Below are 20,811 nucleotides of genomic sequence, written 5' to 3' on the forward strand. Positions count from 1 at the left end.
TTTTCATTTTTTACTTGGTTTTTTTTTTTTTTTTTTTTTTTTTTTTTTGCATCACCACCGATCTTTCGTAGAATGGTTATTTAGAACAATCGCCTGTTATGCCGGCCAGCGCATTAATCCTCCCCACAGACGGCGCCAATTGTAGGGTCTGTTTTTGTTGCCCAAGCCCAAAGGATATGAGTTAAAGGCCCAACGAATCCAGAACAATGAATTTGTAGAGAGTGGATCAAAGGTTTAGGCGCTGGCCGGCGTTCACGAAGCATGAACTCTTTTCTTCTATTGAAAAATACTTAGAACTATTTACAACTGGGGGATGCTCCTCGGCCATGGGCCGAGGAGGCTTTTTCTTTCTCCCCCCCACTCCCCCAAAAGACCTCTTTTTTACATTTTGCTCACATTTCTTATATATCCCTCTATTCCTCCTCCTGTTGATCATCTATTGGCCTTCCTTCTGACTGTCCGTCCCATCAGAGGCCATATCCATGCTCCAGTGGTTCGCCCTGATCAATGTTGCTCTGTCAAGGGGTTACATCCCCATTAATGCGGCCAGAAGGGTTAGGTGAGCGTATTCAATGTCGAGGTGACAGTTCGCCCAGGGCTTGCCCCTTCTTCGTACTGAGGTCTTGGACGACCGAGGATAGGGTCATCCTCGGACCCATCGTGCGTCCTCGGCGTGGGCCATTTGGGCCTGGGTTGAAGTGGGCCAAGGCTACCCGATTTTCTGGCCCCACAATTACAAAAGAAATGAGATTTTATTAGGCACCTCATGTCAAATTCTTTACACTAAGATTAATGTTTCTTCCTCCCACATAATAGTAGATCACACTAATTAAATTCATAGTGAGGATCTACATTCATATGAGAGGAGAGATTGTTACTTTTGGAATATTCAAAAAATTTCTGCTTAACTCATAGTTGGAATAAATTTCTTTTTGAACTATCAAGTTTACTAAATATTATTATGATCTATCATTCTTTCTGAATATCGAAGCAGTTAGGCATTAGAAACTCATTAACTTATAAAGAGATCTTATAGTTTTTTGAATTATTAAATATATTAAACAAATAACCATATAGATTTAACAGTAGATCACAACTTATTGTTGTAAATTCTTAAATGTGATTAACCTATAATAGATATTTAATAAGAATGTGAATTCAAGAAAATAGTAATTAAAAAAAAGTAACTACTTGATGTAATTTTTATGAAAGCAAAGTCAAATGTAGCATGAACCAAACCCATTTAGCAATAATATATATATCTCAAAAAAAAAAAATTATATATATTGTTAATTCAAGTACTAAATATGCCAAAAATTTTACTTTATTTAACATATATACAACAAAATTTAAGCAATCAAATCAACATATTATTTATGAAAAGTAATAGAAAAACACACATGCATATAAATAAATTTGCAAAAACAACCATCATTACTTATTGTAATAATTATCCAATATTGACTTCAAAACACACCTAGAAAAGCTTCCAAGTTAGTCTCAATATCAATTTTGTCAAATATATGTTCATGTGGAGGTCATCCATAACTTCTTCTATATATAGGCTTATTTTGCCTTTGGCACATAAAAACATTCTCCAATACAAAAGAAAGAACATGAGAAGAAATTGGGCAAGGAATTTGATGCTTACTTGTTTAGATGTTTATACTTATCTTTCTCATTTTCTATTATTATTATTATCATCATCATCATCTTTTCTTTATCATATCTAGACTTCATACTAACATTTCCTCTTTCTTTTTTGTAAACATGTCCATACAATCAATTTATTTCTCATTCATTTATTATATTTCTTTATGCATCTCTATCTAGGCTATACACACACGCATGAAACTCTATCTTTTTGTTCCTTAGATGTATTCTTTGAAAACATCAAGATGTGCTGGTTGAGATGCACACCTTTTGGCGATTAGATGGTGATTCGATGATAATAGATCAATCCTAATTATGTCATATATTTAACACCCAAAAGAAGTATCATATATTGTATTATATTTTATTAATTATATGTGTAACTATATTAAAACATAGATGACAATCTGTTAGTGGTTCTAATTTGGGCCATCAAAGGCATCATTTTTAACCAATTATTAATAGCTTACCACATGTTGTAAATATATTGTGTCCCTAGCTTTATTCATGAATTTATTTTGTTATCTTTTATATTAATTAATGTGTAATTGATTTCTTTTAGACAAGTAGATTAGTAACTGTAATAAATATGTAACTTAGGTTCTGGTACATTTAACGCTTTTGCTTCAAAAGTGTAACATATTGTTTTCCTTTTTGTGTGTGTTTCCTCTTTCCATTTTCTTTGTTTTTGAAAAACATAAACATTGAGGTCAGAAAAAGAAAAACACAAACATTAGATTGACGTAAAAGTAAAAAGGAAAGAAGATTGAAAAAAGAAAAAGAAATTATGGTCTATAAGAATTCTTACCATCTCTTCATATATTCTTTCTTGATAATCAAGAAAAGAAAAAAAAAGAAAAAAGAAAAAAAGAAGAAGACAAAAGTACTTTAAAGAAATGAACTTCTTTATCTTTGCTTTGATTCTACTCAATCATTTTAAAAAATTGATTATTCCATACTTGAATGCTATATCTTGTGTAACTTTCACTTCTTTATCTTTGTATAAATTCTACTCAATCATTTTAAAAAATTGATGATTCCAAACTTGAATGTTATCTTTAGTGTGACTTACTCTTGTCAATCGTTGCCATTAATATTTGGTACCTCTAATAAGCATAAAATGTAAATGAGTCCATTATATTCTAGTTTATCAACATCTAGTGTAACTCTAAAAAAAAAGAAAAACACAAACATTAGATTGACGTAAAAGAGAAAATGAAAGAAGATTTAAAAAAGAAAAAGAATAAAGACAAAAATACCATCAAGAAATGAACTTTATCTTTACTTTGATTCTACTCAATCATTTTAAAAAATTGATTATTCCAAACTTGAATGCCATATCTTGTGTAACTTTAACTTCTTTATCTTTGCACTAATTCTACCCAATCATTTTTAAAAATTTGATGATTCCAAACTTGAATGTTATATTTAGTGTGACTTAATCGTGCCAAATGTTGCAATTAATATCTAGTACCTATAATATGCATAAAATATCAGTTAGTCCATTATATTCTAGTTTATCAACACCTATTGTAATTCTAAGCAATGTTATAATACTTAATAAAATTAAAAATTTGAAAATACCTAGTGTTAGAAACACCAGTTGGTGTCAATTAAACTATAACATTCTTCACACAAAATTATGATTTAACTAGAAACATAAATGTTATATTCTCACAAATTTGATAGAAATGAATCTAACAAACCAAACTTGATAATTTTATATTTCCATGGATATGATTTCAGGAATGAAAGATTCCACAAGCCAAATGGTCTCTAAATGTTTAAAAATTCAAGATTTACCTTTCACATTCCCTAAATTAGGTGGCAAATAGGTAGTTTCTCTCCAAGTGCAATGCTGAGTTTCAAGCTATGGTTATCAATACCACAACAGTTTTAGAAAATAGTTCTTGGATGATCTAAGCTGCAAAGATATCTTGAATTTTGAAAAAAGAAAAACCTTGCTTATTGTGACAACCCGTCACCAATTAGTCTAGCACTCAGTGCCACAATTTTATGGAGTTGATGTTTTAGAAATTATTTTGCTTATTCAAACACGGATTGGTGCTATCGTACAGGCATGCAGAATTCATTTTCTTGCTGAAAATGGATTCAATAATGCTTCAATTTCTAAGTGTTCGCCCCTTGGTCTCTGGTACCAACTTTGCTACGAACAAAATAGTTAAGCCACATATGCTTAAGAATATGAAGAATGTTCCTGACAAAAGGTAAACATAAATTAAAAGCTAAAGTGATCATATTGCAGTTTGCATCCAATACAACAACAATATTTAGAGATAAGACTAGCAGCTTGGCATTACCTGCTGATCTCAAATCGATTAGAAAGTTAAAAGCATATGATACAATCCAAGAACCTAACTAGCTAACCAATGTAACAAGGCTTCCAACTAAGCCCTTCATGTTTATGGGAAATATCTAAGACAGAATCAACTCTATTTCAGCCAACCATAGGCCTTCATGGCAATTATTTTGATAATAAAAGATGGTATTTCAAGTATGACAAGGAAAATCTACCTCCAACATTATTACCAAAGGAATTCCTCCCATGCCTGGTGAGAAAGATCCTATGTACACCTGATTGCAAAACCAAACAGATAAATTCAACTTAACTAATCTTTAAACCACTAAGAATTTGGCTCAAACCAACAGTTAACATCAACTGGTGTACAATGTTGGAATTGTGACCCTCAAGCCAATTGCACCATGAATATAGATTGAGAGCTGTAATAGATGACCAAAATCAGATCATAAAAATCCACAACTTTATGTAAAACCTTCTGAAATGCTCATGCTTTCAAAGCAGTAAAAACTATTTCCAGATTGCTACTAATTGGTTAAATACAACCAATGGTAATGGTATTAAACAACATTTATTTTATGAGCTTTTAAACTTAATAGGATTTCCACTCACAGAAGTACTCAAATTGGCGTTGTCTTGGTCCATGTTTGAAGATCCTACATAATTGAATCTTTATTCTATTAAGAAATATTCAACAAAACCGATGAAACTAGTTTTCAAGAAAAATAGGTTTTTCTATAGAAAATACCTGCAAGAAGAATGACAATCCCACAAGTAAGCAACCTAAGCATGTTCCTGCAGCAAAAACCTATGAATATAGTGGAATTCAAATTTTTTTCATTCAACTCCATTACACAGTAGAGATTTCTTAACCTTCTTACCAATAGAAGTGGCTGCCTTCCAGATTTATCCATCAAAATTACCCCTAATGCCATCATTGGAATCTGTACAAAATCATGTAAATTACTTAAAAAGCATTAAGTAGAAGCAAATGTTGGAATTCGGCAACGAGAGTCAAGAACCTGAACAATGACCATTGCTATGGTCCCAATACTACCCGAAAATCCTGTCATTTACAAAGTATTCCTCTATTCAACTTCCATTTCTTGTTAACTATAAGTAGCATTAAATAAGGGGAAAAAAATAAGAGAAAGAAAAAAGACAGTCCTTTTTCTACCAGCTGTTATGAATATAGCACTTGCATAAAATGCAATTCCATTGACTCCTCCAAATTATTGCAGTACCATCAGGCCAACTCCAACCTAACCCACTTTTATGCTAGCCAAAAAGATCAAACTTGTCTAAAAAATTAAAAAATGTGCTACAAAGATTATGATACTAAACGGTTTTAGACCCTTTAACCCAACTAGATTAACCTAGTTAATTAGCCAAGTGATTAATTTAGTCAAATTATTCAAGTCTAGGTTAACAAATCAAACAATCATATCAAATATATAAAGCAGTGGAAAAGTAAATAACACAATGATATGATGACCTAGGAAATCACACTGTAAAAACCTAGGGAGAATTTGACCTATCTATCCTCAAGGTAAACTTGAATCCACTATATGAAAGAATCGAAGTTCATAGAAAAGGACTTACAAGCTTCTCGCTTGACTTTCTAATGCTATCCACCAGTAGAACTTACTGACACGACCACGTGCAAGCTCCGAATCCATGGACTCATTCTTTCTTGGATTCCCCACAAGATACAAGCACCCCCGCTTGTGTTTCTTTAAGCTCCAATGGCAGCAATTGAGTTGATCATCAAGATGTTAATATAATCTCTACCTTGAAAACCCTAAGTTTATGTGAAGGAAAGCTCCTCAAGGATCTCACAAGAGATTCACACAAACAGCAAAGTATGAGCAACAATACACTCAGAGCAACTCTAAAAAACATGGCTAGGGTTTTGCCTTATATACCTAGGATAAAAACATAAAACCCTAAATGTTTAATGAGGTAAGGCTAAATTGGAAAATTCTACAGAAAAACATTATGCCCGAGTTTCGATCGATCGAGCCAGGCCGAAATGAACCAATACATCTGCAGCCACTTGATTCCAACTTTACATGAATTACACAACTTTGAGGAAGCCTAAACAAGACTAAACATATTGTTTTGATCATGGTTTGCCAACATTACACATTAGTGTTCTAAATATAACAAATCCTAAGTCTTTAGAACCTAACAGATACAAAAGCTTACAATAAGTGAATGAGCATATTTCCATTGAAATAAGTCAAGAATTCTAGCTTCAAAAAGCTATTGATGGGTTTCTGTGTACTCCTATAAAATGATTCAAAAACCATGTCAATACTTGTTTCTAAGCAAAATTGTTGGAAAATATTCAAGACTATGTCAAAGTAAGTAATTTTCTAGTTAAAGAGGAAATGAAGAGTTATCTTCTCATTGACATCTGAAGTCCAAAAGTTACTCTAATCTCAGTAGCTTCTAGAGTGATATCAGCATTCTACCTCCTAAGATGCTGTAGAGTAGCTTCACACTCTTTCTTTCGACCAATTTTTGCCTAAAAAAAAATCATATGACCATGTCAGTCAATGCTTGAATTTTCTTTTCCACTTTATAGCGATTAGACATCTTTGTCAAATCACATGTACTTGGCTAAAAAGAAGAATAAAGGAAAAAGAAATGATTAGCAAAACTTTTAACTCTTTTTTTTTTTTTTTTGGTAGTTTTCAAATGCATTATCCAAAGAGCACCTTTTGTTAGAATATTTACGTGTGAGTGGTGTGCTTAGTTGTAAGCTTTTTAGTTATAAGTAGTGAAGTCCCACATTGGATAATAATGACAAAAGTGAGTGATTAAATATAACATAATTGAGCATGAACCCATTGGCTCAAGCTTTTGGGTTAAGTGGTGTTGTGATATATTGTATTAACTCATCAATTGGAGTCTCCCCAACGTGTTATCTCCCTAACACCTTCCAAAAAAATCTTCTAATAAATTTTTGAATAACTCACCAGCCATCTTGGGGATTTTGGAATGAAGAGTAGACCAAGAAGTTGTACTGGACATGGTATAGTTCTTGAATTAAAGAAAGAAAAAAAAAATAAAAAAATAAAAAAAAATAAAATAAGCCTTACCATGAAACTACCTTCAAATGACAAGAATACAAGACAAGAGCAGGGAAGCTTACCATTCAAAGCCAAAGTTCGCCAGTTCAAAAAAGCTCCAATTAGATATGTTAATGATATGCCACAACAAATCATTAACTGTATGAGTGGCAATTAGTAGGTGAACAGGGCAATGACTTACACAGTTTTCATATTCACGAGACTTTTGCCTTACCTAATGAACAGTTGTAAACCCTCCTCGAAGATTCTTNTAAATCCCCATCTTATACCAAAAATATTAAGACAGCTTTTTAAATGAACACTTCAAAGATTTCCAACAAGCAATTATGCTTTTTATATTCTTTTATGCATTGAGCATTGACAACGAAAGTTACCTCTTAACAGAAAAAATTAAGTAAATAAATCTTTCAATTACACAATTCCATGAAACTATAATAATTTTAAAAACAACCACAAATATGTAAGTACTATTTTTTTTTGGGGGGGGGGGGGGGGGGGGGGGGGGGGGGTTCCTCAGGACCTGGGAAATCCATCTTCGATTAAAGTTGATAGAAACCAACACATATGCCCCCCACTTTTATTCAAAGCTTTTATAAACTCTTTTGGAGTTATGTTCAATGATGGTTTGAGTTTGAGAATATCCCTCTGATCTTCTTTTTTATAAACTCTTTTGGAGTTCTGTTCAAGAGCTTTAGTCACCATCAGTATTATACACTCAACTTCAACACTCCCTGAACTGGTTTACTCCAAAATCCAAATTTGCAATTGAGGTTGCCTGTCTTAGTTTCTACCCTTTGTTGCTACCCCCCAACTCATGAGATGGCTTTCAAAGAGTTTTGTTACAACTTATTACATGAACCTTCAAATGCTCACTGATGTCAAATGCTCACAACATTAACTTGCCACATGAACGTATAAAAAATATTAAGTGATGAAAATTCACTCTTCCCCATCACTTTAGACTTTGAGTTGCTCCATAAGGCATGGTTCCTAACCAATTGTGCAATCCCTTAGAGTTATCATTCTTTCAAAATTAAAATCAAGTTATTGGGATAAATGATAATTTATGAAAAAAAAATTATTATACTATTTCTAGTTTACAAGTTCAATAGAAAGCAACCAAGTTATATTACAAAATTAGCAATTTTCTACACTGTGGTGGTTGTTTGTGATATTCTTAGATTTTAGATTTTCGACTTTGGATGGTTAATCTTTCTTCTAAGTGATTATGATTTTGTATAATAAACTTAAAAGCAAATAGCTTAGGAATGCCAACTTAACTATTGTCAATGTGCTAGGAAAATTGCTGGTTATGATTTGCCCTCATAAACATTAGGCTACCAATGTGCTAGGAAAATTGTGTTCCAATCTTGTATTATCAATTGCAGTATTTTTATTTTTTTTTTAGTTTCATATAAGCTATAAAATTACCGAATCAGTTAGGGAAAATTGATGATTTGATATCATGATTCATGAAAATAACAGAAACAAAACTTTTTGATGATAATAGGATGTTTACAATAACCTTGAGAAAGGTGTGCATAAAATTCACAATACTTGAGAATGGAAAGATGATCTTCCCCACCAATCAAATAAGTTGATTTCTCCCAAAATGCTTCCGATAACATTTTTCTTTGCCATGAAGAAATGTTGAGTGATTTATTGGGTAGAATAGGTAATTGAAAAGAGGATCATGATGCATGATATAACCCCACAATTGAACAGTATATATTCACATGTGGAAGTTTGTTTTATAGGGTTTTTAGATTTCAGTTGAACTAAGATAAACAAATTTTTTTATATGTCTTAAGGGTTTGAGTTTCTGCGCTGAGGATTGGTAAATGATGCATGTATTTCTTCCAGTGCTTGCCCCTTAGTCTCTGGTACCAGCTTTGCAATGAATACAACAGCTAAATCACAAATGACAGAATATGAAAAATGATCCTGAAGTATCATAGCCAAAATAATCATGTTAGTTACCATTGAGAAACCAAGAAATTGGAAAGTAAAAGTGAAGGTGTGTGAGGGTTGGGGTAATCCTGCCATGCCTATTGCTTGAGCCGTACTAAATACCTGCACAAATTGTTAACTGGTCAAATAGATACATCTCATTCTGATCTACCTATACATGACAACTTGGCTAATAATTAAAGAAAAAGATAAACGAACACTTCCCTGTTGCTTCTAAGGATCAAGTGGAAAACAAACAAAAGAAATTGCTTATTTTCCCCTGCTTATAGGTGATAAGAGGGCTTTGAGTCCTAGAATACTACAACTTTGAATCAATTTTCATCCAACATAAGCTCAGAACTTAGAGTATACTAAGCCTTTTAAAGCCCCACATATATTCTAGTTAGCACTTTAGATAAATGAGTCAAAATGTAAGTAAATGAGGCAAAGTATAGTAAATAAAAAAAGAACTAAAGAATAAGAAAGTAGATGAAAAAGAAAAATAATTAAATAAAGGGTTAAAGAGAAAAAGGTGAAGGACATGGTGTTAAAACAGAAGAAAGAAAGAGTTCCTACGCTACGCCGTCGTTTTGCTTAATGAAAATATGCAAAATACTGCAACGGTGTCATTCTAATAAAAGACCTTTAATTAAGTGAAGAGCACGTGACAAGCAGCTGAGAAAAAACGCTGCAGTTTTTGTTTAATGAATGCCAAGTCGGATTAGCTTGAGCATGAGGGAGCGAGTTTCGTTATAGACACGTGTTAAGCAAAGAGGTCATTATGGAATTTATTCTAGCACACTTTGATTTGTTATGCTCTGCTGTTTGTATATAAACGCTGCAGAGTATGTTTGAAAAGCCATAACAAATCTCTAATTGCAGACAGCGTATATTGGTCTCTTGAGTTTTTTGTTAGTGAAGCATGAGTGACAGGGCAGCATTTACAACAGCTTCTGCCTATGAAAATTTGCTTATTAATGGCAGTAAATTTCAATAAATTTTTCTTGGCCAGCTAAAGGTACTAGGGAAAACAGTAATGCTTAAGGGAAATTATCATCAGCTTTCAGTGGCCATGATTCATTTGCTGTATTTATGCCTTAGTACAGATAGATGGTGTAGTACAAGCATTAAGTCGATTGTCCTAATAAAATTAAACACACTTGTAAATGCATTACTAAAACCAAGTGAAACATATTGAACAACTGAAAAAGAGAAAAGTAGAGAAACAAGAATATCATAAAGCTCGTCTCATTTTGAAATTAATTAAATTACATACCAAAAAATATATACATATATAAAAGTTGAAATTTAACATTTATTGTTATTATGCTCAAGTTGAGCCGCATCATCATTCATGTCACAATTTTTTTTGTTCATTTTTTTTAAACAATATTAATATATAAATAAATAGTGCAACTTTACACATTCTCTAACTCATTAAATCTAACTCACTATTAATTCAACATTCTTCCAATTGTCAATCATATAATCTTCGCATTTTAAAATATTTTACATTAGAAAATATTATAGGTATAATATAAATTGGTGAATACAATCAATATAAAATTTAATTTTTGTATTAAAAATACAAAGAGTTACAATCATCATGAACCACCTTTTGGATTGTAGGGTAGAAAAAAATTGAGTTTTTTTTTTTTTTAAATTTAAATTTTGTTTAAATTACAATAATAATTTCCAAATTCTATATACTTTTTAATAATACAAAAAAATGTTATAAATAACTTTTATTAAAAATGGATATTTTTTGCTAACTTATATTTTGAATTCTTGAGAAAAATGTATTATTTTTTAATAATAAATTTTAGTAAAAAAGATAATCAAGATGAAGTAACCATTGGTTTTCCCTTTATGCATTGTAATGTTTTATGAGGACATTTTATCAAGACAATTTTATTTATTTGAATTTAAGCTCTTCTAACAATTGTGAAAATTTCAGGCAGTAATTCAAAAGGTAATTAATGTTATTGTTCATTTATTGATTGTGTAGTTGTATGATGGATTCGGCCCATATAGGTTGTAATTTATAAGTTGCTTAGGATATTAAATGTAGTGTAGTGTATGATTTAAGTTAATAAATACGTTACATATACATTTTTTTTCCTTTTTTTAAAAACCTTAGTCCAAATTGAAAAATTAAATAAATAAATTAAAAAAGAAGAAGAAGAAGAAGAAGAAGAAGAATAAGAAAAAGACCATCATAAAAATATTATCAAGTTCAATGCATGAGTTTGCGACTAATTTAAGTAAAGTAGTAGAAGTCTTTTAGAAGAAAAGTCTAACTTCACATTTTTACTAACAATTTCTTCTAAGAAATTTCATATACGCTTAGAGAATTAGTAATTCAAGTAAAACTAATTTACAAATTCACCCCAAAAAGCATGATTTAGGGAATGTGCAATGGCTCAAAATGTCTGGGCACTTATCCGTGGTAAACTACAAAAATGTAGGGCAGTGGTTCAGGATTTTTATCACCTAGCTAGCTAGACAAATGAAGGGGAAGCTCACCAGGAAAGTGCTGGAGATGTGGGTGATGGTATCGTGGTCCATTTGGAATGCCAGAAATCAGCTCCACTTTGAAGCAACGCAAACTCACCCATGTGATATCCTTAAGGGTGCAACGACACTTCTGGAGGATTACCAAAGGCTGAGTCATAATATTTCAAGTTTTTGAGCACCTAAGTGTGCTCTTCTGTGTTTTTTTTTTTTTTTTTTTTTTTTCATTGTACTCACTTTTGCATTTTTTCTGGGTTTGTTTCTCTTTTACCATTGCACATCTAAGTGCGATGGTCATTCCATAAGTATAAAGCGCTCATGGGTGTGGGGAACAAGGTCAGGGTTCAAGTCTCNGCTTCGGAGGCCTGCGAAATCTACCCTCCTCGGGCGGGGAATGGGATTTGCTCCTATCATTGCTCCTACCCTTGAAAGCTCTTCCTTTTGGGTCATAAGTTTGGTTTAAGGGTCTTGATACTGTAGGGATAGAGGATGACCTGGTTTGCACAATTAAAATCTGGGGCGGAGGTGTTGAGGCTTGGGCTGCGACTCTTCGGTGCACCTTTCTTGGAGTCGCCTTCAAGCAGGTCAAGAAGATTGGTTTGGGGCTGTCTTTTTAAACCCATCTCAGCTTAAGTACCAACTCTTAGGGACTGGAGATCGGCTTCGGACAGATGAGGGTCTCCTGGATCACCAGAAGGATCCTCGACTGATCAGCTAGGTTGAACACACTATATTCGTCCTCAGAAGAGCTCAGTTCAACCACCTCCCCTGTCTTCTTAGATTGTCCTTCTCGGTCTCAGTTACTTGGTGGGATGAGAAGGGACCTGCTAGCGGAGTGCCTTCAGGTATGTGAGATCCCTCGGAAAATGCAAAACCGTCCTCCACCACGGTAATCTGCGTAAGCCGAGGGTCACGAGCTCTAATTACGTGCTTCGGACTGGAATGATTTTTGGGCTGGTTGCATCCGAGGATTTTGTGGAAATAACGTGCGAAGGCGTGCGGATCTGCGAAAAGAAAAGCGAAACTCCTGTGGTTAATCAATCAAAGCGGATATGCAGCTATAAAAAAAAAAATAAAAAAAATAAAAATACTGAAACCTAGATCGTCTCCTACTTCGAATACCCTACCTGGCTCCCCCTATACTGTTGGGCAGTGAAGACTGTTGTGCCACTCCCCTGACACTGTGAGGAAATCTTGAGTCAACCCCTTATTAGAATCAGGAAGACACTGGATAAGTCGGACCCTGTCGTCCCTCGTCTTCATATAGTACGTCTTACCCCTCAGGTGATGAAGGTTGTAGCACCAGTTTACATCGTGGTGAGTCAGTCTCAGCCCCATTTTCTCATTCAAGGTATCTACACACCCTAATATCCTAAATACATTCACGGGCACTGGGTAGGAGCCAGACGGAAATGCCTAAGGTAACCGATAGTCACTGGCCTCATAGGGATTCTCATCCCTCCCTCTACGAAAGCGACTATCGGGATCACGACTTCACCCTCTCTCCTCTTAATGTACCACTCCTCTTCTTCACAGTACCTCAAACTCACATTATTGGGTATCCCATAGTCAACAATGAATTTGTTCATCATCTCGTCGGACTCAACCAACTTCTTAAACTTGCCCATCCCCAAGGACGATTAAAGGTTCCAGAAGAAGAAAGAAAGAGTAGAATCAAAGAAAATTTGGTGTTACTGGGAAAAGAAGACTTACAGAAATATGAAGATCCTCTTCGGGCAGTGTGTAAGTTGAACCAGATTCAAATTATACGCATCAATGGTCGTAAGCGCGAAAATGAGGAAACCGGGCGGTTCAAATAAGTACTTATACTCCCCCTTAGGTTCCCCAAATGTAACCGCCTGCCCATAAAAACAGGAGATCCCCACCGAACAATTACCATCACACCGTTAAAAGGGAAACGTGGAGCAGCCAAAATTTAATGTGGGCGCACACTGAGTCTTGAAACACCAAAACGTACATCGGGCAGTCGAAAAGTCGCCAGCATTAACGCGGACCGAAGTGGGGCAATTCGTCTAGAGGGCCCATAGATATCAAAACCCTCCTCCGGTCCGAGGGAATGTGCAGCAGGATTTTGAAGGGCTATTGTGGGGCCCGTGGGCCTGATAGCCTCAGCCCATCGTGTAGTAGGCCCAAGGCCCATGCCGAGGAAGGATGACCATCCAAGGCTAAATTAGGGAGAGACTCTTTTTTAGGATCCACGCGAGGACCTCTTCGTCCTCGCGCATACTAAGGATAATTTTGGGAGGGACAAGCCCAGAGCAAGCTGTCACCTTCACACTTAATGCATTCACCTAACCCCTCTGGCCGCATTAATGGGGATGCACCCCTTAGCAGGGCGACGTTGATCAGGGTGAACCACTTGAGTGTTGATAAGGCCTCTGATAGGACGGACGGTCAGAAGAAAGGCGAATGGATGATCAACAGATGGAAGAACAAGATAGGACAATAAAGACTATATAAAGAGGAGCGAGTAAAGTAAGAGGGGGGGAAAAAGGAGGCCTCCTCGGCCCATGGCCGAGGAGTATCCCCCAGTTGTAAATGGTTCTAAGTATTTTTTCATAAAAGAAAAGAAGTTCATGCTTCGTGAACGCCGGCCAGCGCCCTAAACCTTCGATCCACTCTCTACAAATTTATTGTTTGGGCTTGTTGGGCTGAAAACCCATTCATACTCTGGGTCCAATCCAAATTGAGTCCCTACACTTATAAATATAGCAATTACTAGCAATTAATTGTTGTAAAATTTTTGCTTGTGATTAACCTATAACAAGGATTTAATAATAACGTGAATTCAAGAAAATAATGATTTATAAAAAGTAACGAATCGAGTGATGTAATTTTTATCAAAGTTACATTAAATGCACCAAGAACTAAACTCATTTAGCAATATTATATTTCAAAAAAATATATTATCAATACTATAGTAGGAAGAATCCAATTTTGGCACAAAAACATACCTAGGGAATTTTCTCAAGTTAGCCTTAATTTCAGTTTATTAAAGCTAAGTTCATGTAGAGATCATCTATAACTTCTACTATATATAGAATTATTATGTCCTTATGTCAAAAAAGAAAAATCTTCCCCAATACAAAAGAAAGTGAAACAAACAAAGAGCATGAGAAATAAGCACAGGCAAGCATTTATGCTTGCTTGTTTAGATTTATATGCCTATCTTTCTCTTTCTTTATCTTTTTTTTATTTATTTATTTATTATTACTTATATCCAGACTACAAGCTAGCATTCCCCCTTCCCCCCCCACCTTCTTTGTCCCTTTCTTGTCCTAAACATGTCCAAATCAACCTACTGTTTACGAAAGGTAAAAGAAAAACATACATACATTTAAATAGATTTACAAAAGCAACCATTAATAGTTACAATAATAAGAATTCAATTTTAGTTTCAAACACACCTAAGATATATAGGATTATTATGTCATTGTGCCAAAACATAAAAACCTTCTCCAACACAAAAGAAAGTGAATCAAAGAAAAATCATGAGAACAAGCAAGTAAATAATGAAATGAATTTATATTTACTTGCTTAGATTTTTATACCTATCTTTATCTTTTTTATTTTCTTTTTATTTTTATTTTTTATATATCAGTGTCTAGAATTCATACTAACATTTGAGGGGTGTCAAGAGCGAAAGCTGAAGTTCTATTGTGATATATCCTTGATTGCCTATGAAACACTTGTGGCTAAAACATAAATTTTTATTATTGCCAATGGAGAGCCCATATTTTATTACTTGGATATGGCCCATATGAGTCAACTTTGTAAACCATGCTAACCCACATCTTAGGCCCGCTTGTTTTAATAAGTCCATGGATAATCCAGCTTTGTTGGGTTCTAGGCCTAACCAAGTTATAATTAAGCCTATATGACTTGAAAGTGGGGTTTCTTAGAAAAATAATATTATTGTGTATAATTATTAAAAATAACGTTGGGAAGAAACTATTCTCGAGAATAGTCTTTTGTTTAAAATTGTGTTTTGAAAATATGATTTTAAGTATTAAAATTTTAAATTTTGCATAAAATTGTATTTTTGAAACACGATTTTTGTGCAATATGTATTATAATTGAAATCTTGTATGTGCAAAATCTGAAATTTCAAAGAGGTTTTTTTATCACAAAACTATTTTTAATTATTAATAACAAATAAATAATATTATTTTGGCAAATTACATTGTTGGTCCTAAAATTTACCCTATAAGGATAATTAGTCTCTCAGGTTTCAAGTGAGTGCTCAGTACTATTGGTCTCTTAAGTTTAAAAAATGAGTGCCGTTGCCTGTTGATCATTCCGTTAGTTTTTTTTTGCCTGTGTCTAACAAAACAATAACGTAACATTTTTTTATATTAAAAAATTACACATGACTGCCATCTCACAATCTGAATGTTGCAAGTGTAACAGAAAAAATGTTGCTGGATAAACCCTTTTATTTTTTATCACTATTCTTTACATTCAGTTACAGAGTAAACAATAAGTTCTAAACCAATTGACTCACCAGCCATCTTGGAGATTTAGGAATAAAGAATAAACCTATAAGTTGTGCAAGACATGGAATAGTTCCTGCAAATGAAATAAATTAAAATCCAGTTGATAGAGCAATTATATTTGGTTTTATACAATAGGAAAGGCGAAAATGGCATTGTAGCACCTTTAGGCTAAATATATGGAAATCTACCATTGTTTCAGAAATAAGTAGCAACCTACCACTTTTTTGATACTCAAGTTTATGGAACTCGAGTTCCATCAAAAAAAATTTGGCTATTTTTCAGCTATTTTTTCAAAGAAACTTGAGTACCATTTATATTTCGATTTCCTCAAACTCAAGTACCCAAAAAAGTAATAGATCCCTATATATTTTTGAAACAGTGGTATATTCATATATATTCCCATGAACAATGGTAGAAAGCCATTTTGGCCCAATAGGAAAAGTGAACTAAAGATACCTGCTATCAGAGCCAAGGCGCGCCAGCTGACAACAGTTCCAACAAAATATGTAACTGCTGACCCAAAAGAAATCATGAACTGCACAATAATCAATAATTATGCACATGAATCATAAACATGCTCACTTGTACAAGTTCTTAGTGGTCTTGCCATAACTGATGCACAGTAGCAAATCCTCCTCCGAGATTTTTGGGGGTTATTTCTGCTATATATACAGGTATCTATTTTTGTTAATAGAAGAGATATCTTTAGCTAACAAATGAAAGAGTAATAAGAAAAAAAAAATTAAAAAGAAGAAGAATTGATAAGTTGAAGAACATAATGCACCTAAAATCTTTACATAGACCTAGAGACATGTAAAGGGAATTAGCAAAACTTATCCCTCTGCGACCAAGGATATATGCTATTCTTCCACTCAATACTGCATCTAACGTTGCCCCAATTGTCATAATTGACCCAAATAATGAGTACTGCAAATCAGGTCATACTAAGAATATTGGAATTTAAAGCAAGAAATTGTTGATGAAAATTTTAATATTCGTCCACAAGAATCTCCTTTCGTTCGAATTACACCATACAGCTTTTGACTTCAGTGTGACATAAGGAGCAGCGAACTTGTATTTCATCATGTTAAGATCAACAGCTCAAATCCATCAGTTTCAAAATACCAACTTACAAATTGCTACTGTTACTTTCAAAGTGATGAATCAAGGCTATATAATGCCATAAAGCACTAAAAAGTGAATCTTAAAATTGAGGGAGTCAACAATGGCATTTCTTTCAAAGAACACTACCTCAATTAATTTTATTCATGATATTATGAAACAAAATTGTATGCTTTAGACTTTAGAGTATCTATTCATATTGGAGTATTATAAACATGGACAGGGGAAGACATCATCTTCAACAACCTATAAATTAAAGCTTCATTCATGTCAAGCCTCTAGTTTGCTAGAAAATTAAAAGACCTTCAACATTCTTGAATGTCACGCTAAAATGTCATCCCCCCAAACATGAATCCAAAGGAAACTTGACTTTTGAAATCCAACCAAAAAAAAAAAATTAAAGAATGATAATACATGGATATTGTCTGCACAACAAGCACTACAATATGAACGTTAAGCAGTGTTATACAATTCAAACTGTCAAACAAAGTTGTACAAAGAGTCCAATGGTATAGTTACTAATGGGTCTTGTACTTACAATAAGAAAACACCCCTCAAGTTTTTTCTTTTTCTTTTCTTCTTTTTTTATTTTTATTTTTTGTAGAAAGAAAACACAAAGATGTTACAAAAGTAAAATCATCAGTTATTTTTCATGCAATAAGTCTGCTAATATTCACAGTGTTCAATACCTACCTCTGCCAAAGAGAGTCCCAAGTCTTCCATAATTGCAGACTCAGTAGGTGACAAGCATCCTATCTGCAAAAAAATGTCATAACATCTCTTGCGGTTAATACAGTTAAATATACCCATACGAGTGACCTGATAAACTTAAGGTACATTTGGTTCTCTATATAAGTGTTCTAAAATGTCATGTCATGTTGCATGTAAAAAAATGTAAATTATTTTAAAATTTGAAAAAAAAAAATTTCTATGTAGAAAAAAATTCAAATAAGTTAAGTGAATTTTGCTAAATTATGTGATAGGTTCAGTTAAGTTCAATTCTGCCCACTTTTATCTAGGATTTTCTTTTTCATTTTCACTTGACTCATAAACTTCCCTGATCTCAGTTCAATTTTTTTTTTTTTTTTTTTACGTGAAATATAATGTCAAAAGATTCCTTGAAAATTTGTGGAAGGTGAACCGGCAGCCTACATTCACTCATATAATATATCTTTAAGCCTTTCAATGTGTGTGTGTCTATATATATATATATATATATTTGTATTTGCATTTATCTTCTTAAACCAAATAATCCACAGAAACTGCATTGAGGGGCATCAAATGCTGCTGAGTGTTGACAATTTTGTTTTGTCAGTATATGGGATAGACTTGTTCCTCTCACTTGTATAGTTGGATGGGTTTTTCCCTGAATTAGTTGGTTATTGTTCTTTTATAGTATGGTAGGAAATATGAATTGTGAACAAGGTAACTTTTTGTTATATTTGTGTTTGCATGTATACATGCCAATAACTTGGCAATGTCTTTGGCATTACCTATTTGGAACTTTCTGTTATGGTAAGGTCAAACATATTTGATATTTTTTCCCTTGTTATGGTGGCAGTTGTTTTTCCCTGAATTAGTTGGTTATTGTTCTTTTATAGTATGGTAGGAAATATGAATTGTGAACAGGGTAACTTTTTGTTATATTTGTGTTTGCATGTATACATGCCAATAACTTGGCACTGTCTTTGGCATTACCTATTCGGAACTTTCTGTTATGGTAAGGTCAAACATATTTGATATTTTTTCCCTTGTTATGGTGGCAGTTGTTTTCCCAGAAAATTTCTCAGTTAAACTCATCTCTTCATTGCAATTGAGCAATATGAGTTTTGCTTTTAACTGCAAGTTGAAGCCACTAGGGATACAAGATTACAAACCTCAGGATGAAGGAATAGATACAACCACCAGTGATACCAACTTTGACCCAAAAGGAGTGGGTACAAAAGTTGAAGGGATAGATATAAGAAAGGCAGTTGGGGTAAGTCTTTGACTTACTATAATAAAAGGGAACAAACTAGAGGGAGAAGAACAAGATACGAATCAAAATCCATTGCAAATACCAAAAAAACAAAGTGCACTTCAGAAGCTCCATCCTAACCTTACCATCAGAAGTTGATCATATTTAGAGTACCACTAATTGTGCTCCTGGAGGTAATCTATGTTCAAGGTGCTGCCTGGCACGGCTTGTTGCCTTTAGCTGCTCATCAGTATCCTCAATTGTCACTATAAATGGATGATGGGGATTGACAATTATCTTTTCAAGTGACACAGTATGACTCAATATGTACCTTGCAATCTCCATATCAACTCCACACCCAACAAAGCCAATTAATCCAACCACCTTGAGGCATTTTTGTTGACATTTAGACTTTTTAACTCCATTTTATCTTTCGTATGCTTCTCCAAGAACTGCACAAGAAAAAAGGTTGGCACACTTGATTGCAGAACTAAACAGATCCCTGTGTATACCTAATTTCAAAACTAAACAGATCCACAAAATTCAACTAATCAATCTTTAAACCTCCTAAGGATTTGGCTTAAACCAACGGTTAACATTAACTGGTGTATGATGATGGAATTATGACCTTCAAGACAGTACACAAATGTTAAAGGCAATTGCACCACGAACATAGATTGGGAGCAGTAATGGATAGCTAAAATCAGATACAAAAATGCACAAATTTATGCAAGAAACTACAAACTTAATAGTGTTTTAGAAATACTCATTCGGTGGAGGGCAATATTCATTCTTTCAAAGGGGCAAATAGTATTTCTGAATTGCTTCTAATGGGTAGAATACAACAAAAGGTAATGGTAGTAAACAGGCTTCCATTTAATGAGCATTAAACTTCATAGGACTTACACACTCGTTGTAATAGGATGACCATGAAAATATGAAAGTTGGAGATAAAAGCAAAAAGAAACTTTTCTTTTTCCCCTTTCTGTTTTTCCTTTGATAGATGTAGTATAAAGAAGAAAGAACTTTCATTCGGATGATTGCAATACCCCTACACCAACAAGCACTAAAATTGGAGTGATCTCGGTCCATGTTTGAAGATCCTGCATAATTGAAGCTTCATCCTTTTAAGAAATATTCAACTGAAACAATGAAGAAAGAATTCAAGAGAAATAGATTTTTCTCTAGAAAAAACCTATAAGAACAATGACAATCCCACAAGAAAGCTGCCTAAGCATGTTCCTGCTGTAGAAACCTGTGAATGGGTTCAAAATTATTTTTATTCAACTCCATCACAAAGGACAAATTTCTCAACTTTCTTACCAATAGAAGTAGTTGTTGTCCAGATTTATCCATAAAAATTACCCCTAATGCTGTCATTGGAATCTATACAAAATCATCTAAATTATTTAAAAAGCATTAAGCAGAACCAAAGGTTGGAATTACATGAAAAGAGTCAAGAACCGCAACCATTGCCACAGTCCCAACACTACCGAAAACCCTGTCATAGACAAAGTATTCCTCTATTTGACTTCCAAATTCCTTGTCAACTGTAGGTTGAATTAAAAAGGAAAAAAAAAAAAAATTCTACCAGTTAATATGAATATAGTTGCATAAAATGCAATGCTATTGACCCCTCCAACTTGTTGTAGTACCATCAGGCCAACTCCTACCTAAGTC

The 20,811-nt window shown here is 33.7% G+C and overlaps 1 long non-coding RNA gene and 1 pseudogene across 1 annotated transcript in view; both read right to left on the reverse strand.

Moving 5' to 3' along the window:
* Positions 1–20,508, reverse strand: part of LOC136062984 (uncharacterized) — a 45,204-nt gene extending 24,696 nt beyond the window's left edge. The window contains exon 1 of the long non-coding RNA XR_010624707.1: positions 20,455–20,508. This is a non-coding gene — a long non-coding RNA (uncharacterized LOC136062984). The remainder of the gene's footprint in view (positions 1–20,454) is intronic.
* LOC136062988 (sugar transporter ERD6-like 5) lies at positions 3,615–16,657 on the reverse strand (annotated as a pseudogene).
* Positions 20,509–20,811: the final 303 nt, after the last annotated feature.

The sequence above is a fragment of the Quercus suber genome, unplaced genomic scaffold, assembly GCF_002906115.3.
Source record: "Quercus suber isolate HL8 unplaced genomic scaffold, Cork oak 2.0 scaffold_473, whole genome shotgun sequence".
NCBI classification, from domain to species: Eukaryota; Viridiplantae; Streptophyta; class Magnoliopsida; order Fagales; family Fagaceae; genus Quercus; species Quercus suber.